A 4,435-nucleotide genomic window follows, 5' to 3' on the forward strand; every position below is an offset into this window, starting at 1 on the left:
TTCCCGTTTTTTCCCCCCAGGTTTTGGATACATGAGAAAATAAATCATTCTACCTCTATGAACAGGAACTGCTGGAAGGTTCCAGGGCCGGCCCAAAACTGGGCTTAACACCCAAAAACATGAAGGAAAAGGAGAGAACAAGGTTGGGAATTGGTGGTTGTTTCATGAAATGGTCCAAGTGTCTCAAATCTGAGGAAAATGTGAGTTTGGGAGGTGGAAAATGAGCTGGGGATGGAGCCTCTGTGGCTTTTTCCATCATGTGTTGGGGTTTGGTTTCCTTATTAAACTGTCCCAGCTGAGCCCGTGGGGATTGGCATTTCCCCCTTGGATTGTGTCCCCCAGCCCAGGGTGGAGCAGAGTGTGTGAGCAGCTGGGAGGGATCAGCTGCCCCCGGGGTTAAACCAGGCCAGGGTGGGGGGTGAAGGGTGCTGAGCACGGGGCTGGGACCCTCCCAGCTGCTCCTGCCCCGGGGACACCCTCAGCACCAGCCCGGCTGTGCTCCCACCCAGGGCACCCTGGGCAAGGCAGAGCCCGGGGGGATGAACGTGCCCCGGGGTCCCAGCGCTGCTCCGGAGCAGGAGGCAGTGCCAGCCCCTCCCGGGGCCAGCCAGGCCTGGAGCCACAGCCTGGCAGCTGGGCAAGGCCAGCCCGCAGGGAGGAAGGGCTGGGGAAGGCGCTGCCACCCCTGGGGGGGCACAGAGGGGACAGGGGCACCCTCAGCTCCTCCTGCCACCACCTCAGCTCGGACAACACCCCGAGCTCCCGGGGCCTGCACAGCTCCTGCTCCAGCCCAGGGCTTTGCCAGGATGCTCCTGTGCTCCTAAAATAAAGCACAGAGAGCTGATAATCCCCCCAGGCACTCACAGCTCTCCTCAGCAAAGCAAACTGGTCCCATAGGAGTTATCCTTGTAATATTTGTAAGAAAAAATAAAATTCAAAAAAACAGAACAAGGATCAACTGACACAGAGTAGAAATACCTGTGGCTGCTGCTGTCCAGTCAGTGGCAACTGCAAAGGGTTTCTGTAGTTGTTAAATCTCTATAAACCCCCCACATCAATGCCCAGCAGGTGTTCTTACAATCACCACAGTAAATAAAATTATTCCCAGCCCCTGCACCTGGTACTTCCCCCACAGGTAAAGATTTTCCTGGTGAGGACCCCCTGCCTGTGTTTGTAAAGGGAAGACCCAAAAGGATGTTTTTCCCTCTCCAAATGCTGGAATTTTCAATAAGGTTTCACTGATGCAGCATTTTGTTCCTGTCCCCCATCCCCAAATCCCTCCTGCTCCAGGCTGCAGCTTGGGGCATTTTGGAGTGGAAACCAAGGCGGGGGAAGGGGGGGAAAGAGGTGATGGAAGCCCAGAAATGTCTCTCCCTCACAGATTTCCCCTCCTTTCCTCTCTCCCAGATTTGTTGACTCCCACCCACCCCCAGGCCTGTTTTGGATCAAAGCTCCAGGAGATTCCTCTGGGTGGGGGCACAGCAGCTCCCAAACCCCTCCCAAGGGCCCCTCCAGCCCTTCCCCCACCAGCCCCCAGTGGGTCAGGGGGATGGAACCCACCAGCCTTCCCCACCCAGAACCATTTCCCAGCCCTGGGCAGGGCCTCTGCTCCAGGGAAAGGCTCCTTCTCTCTCCCAGCACAAGAGGGCAAAGAAAAGCAGCCCCAGCTCAGCCCCAGCTGTGGGTGCTGAGCAGCAGCTGCAGCTCCAAAGCTGTTCCTGGGCTGGGAAGCAGGAGGGGGATGCAGATGTTTCCTGTGCCCTCTGCCCAGTGCAGAGGGAGGGGCAGGAGGGGCAGAGCTGGGGAGGGCAGAGGTGGTGCTGGGGCCGGGGGTCTGTCCCTGCAGCAGGGCGGGGACACCCCTGGCTGTGCTCAGGGGGGCTTTGCTCACCTGGGGCTGCATCCGGGGCTCTCAGGGACCCCTAATCCTGACCCCCCAAAGGTGCTGCTGCAGCAGCCCTGGAAGCAGCCTTGGGACACACCCCACGGGGGTGGGGGGTGGGAAGAAACCCCCGGGAAGGGACGTGGGAGGGTGTCAGGGGATTTTGCTCCCTGTTCATCAGGTGCTTGAGGCCACCAGAGAGCAGAGCCAGGAAAGGGCCTCGTTTGTTTGTGCAGGTGATTGTTGGACAGGGATGGCAGGGTTGGTTCCCACATTCCCTTACTCAGCTCCCACATCCCCCCTGAGCGTCTGTCCCAGCCCCATTTTCTCCAGGCTCCGTGTGACCCTGAGCTCTCCCTGGGCTGTCACACCCTGTCCCTGCCTTGAGGGGACCCCGGGGGGGTGGGTGACCTGGCAGGGGCACAGGATCCTGCGCAGCTCCTGGAGATGCCGTTCAGGCTGGGACAAGCGGGCTGTCCCCTCTGTGCCACCCACCAGGACACTGCAGAGGGGGATGCCGAGCCCCGTCAGGGACATCAGGGATCGGGTGGAAAGGGGCAGCGTCCCCCCAAATAGCCCCTGGGGGCAACTCCTCTGCCAGCACAAGGGACAGCGCCAGGGTGGCCATCAGGGCCCCGAGGGGACAGTGGGGGGGGCTGCGGTGAAGACCCCCCATGTTCTGGAATGCCAGATCCTGTTCAAGGAAGGGGCATGGAAAAAGAGGGTACTCAAGAGCACCCGTCATCCCCCCACTCCAGAGCCCAAGGCAGGGTGTCCTGGGGTAAAGCTCCCTGGTGACACCCGCCACGTCCCTGCACATCCCTCTGCACAGGAGCAGAAGGAGCTCAGTGTCCCCCAAAACCCCTCTCCTCTCCCCTTTGGGGGTCCCAGCGTGGGACCCCCAATCAGAGCCTCGAGAAAAGCCCCCCCAGCCCTTCCTCCCTCAGTCCGGGCCTCAGTTTGCCCACCCTGAGCAGCCCTTGGGGACCCGAGGGGTGGCATCACCCCACCCCCATCAGCACCCCCTCCAGTTCCTCTCCCCCACCAATCTGGGGGGCCTAGCTGACACGACCCCCCAGTCCCTGCACTCCGGGGGCACGGGGGGCTCCCCGCAGCCCCCACCTGCCCCGTCGGGCTCAGACCCTGCAGCCGTCCTGGTCCTGCATGTGGCGGCACAGCCGGGGGGGCACAGGGTTGGGACACAGACCCGGGCTGGGGACACGGGGCTGGGACACGGGGGAGGGCATAGGGAGCCAAAGCCCCGCTGACCCCACGCTGGCCCGGCCTGGGGGGAACTGGCAGCGGGGCCCGAGCTCCCTGCCCAGCCACAGCCCCACAGTGCGGGGGGACTCGCCCTGACGGCCCGGGGAGGGCACCGAGGGGCCGGTCTGGGGTTTGTGTGCACAGGGAGGAAAACCGGGGCAGGGACAAGGAGCTGCAGCACGAGAGACTGAGAGGGAAAAACCTCCTCGCTCCCCAAGAATGGGGAAAATGAAAGAGCAAGATGTTGATACTGATCTCTAAGAAAGTCAAAAATATGTCAATAAAAGAGGAATAAAATATCAAGAATTAATGAATGAAATGCCAAATCTATTTAGAAATAGACACAAATACCGTGTTGTGGGGCTCATACCCGGCTGGGGAGCAGCGATTCAGCAGAAGCCCTGGGGCCTCTTTTCTCCCGCCCCCTAATTAGGAGCAATTTATTTGGCTGATTAACCACTGATTCATTGGTCCCTGACCCGCTTTATTCCACTGCCAGGCACAAGCCAGCACAGGCTCCACAGGCTGCAGGGATGCTGCGTCCTGCACAGACTTATGGCACTGGTTTTATTCGCCCCAAAATGGGAAAACAGCCCCAAATCCCTTTGGGTGAGCGGAGGAGGGAACACATTTGTGGCAGAAAACTCCAAAAACGTGTTTTTCCCAGCTTAGGAAGAACAAACCAAAGAGAACCGCGGTGAGACCCCCCAGCAGCTCCCATGCCGTCCCCACTCGAAGCCCTCCCTGGGGCGCTCGGCGATGGCTGGGCAGACTGGGAGTACTGGGAAGGGCCCGGCTCGGCTCCGGCTCCGGCAGCGGCACCGCCGGGTCGTGCTGGGGAGGGGCGGGCGGGGAATCCCGGCGGGAACGAGGAGAAGGAGAAGGAGAAGGGCCCTGGGGGAGCCGCCCCGCCGGGTCCCCGCCGGGCCGTGGCACTGAATGAGCCGCCTCGCGGGACGGGCGGAAGGGGATGGAATGAAATACCGAGCAGAGTGAAATACAACCAAAGAGCCGCCCCGGGGGGTCTGCGCCGCCCGCGCCTGGAAGAGCTGCCCGAGGGACCGGCGGGGTGGGGATGGAGGAAACTACAGAAAAGAAAATAAAATAAGTGAAACAAAACGCTTCACCGAGGGGTCCCCGGTCCCTCCCCGTGTCTGAAGAGCCGCCCCGCGGGACGAGCGAAGTGCGAATACAAAGCACATAATGAAGGAAATGGAACAGAGATCGGCACTGAGGGGTCCCGGCCGGCACTGACGAGACGCCCCGCGGGACGGGCCCTGTCGGGAGTCA

Source organism: Pithys albifrons, unplaced genomic scaffold (assembly GCF_047495875.1).
Source record: "Pithys albifrons albifrons isolate INPA30051 unplaced genomic scaffold, PitAlb_v1 scaffold_44, whole genome shotgun sequence".
Lineage (NCBI taxonomy): Eukaryota > Metazoa > Chordata > Aves > Passeriformes > Thamnophilidae > Pithys > Pithys albifrons.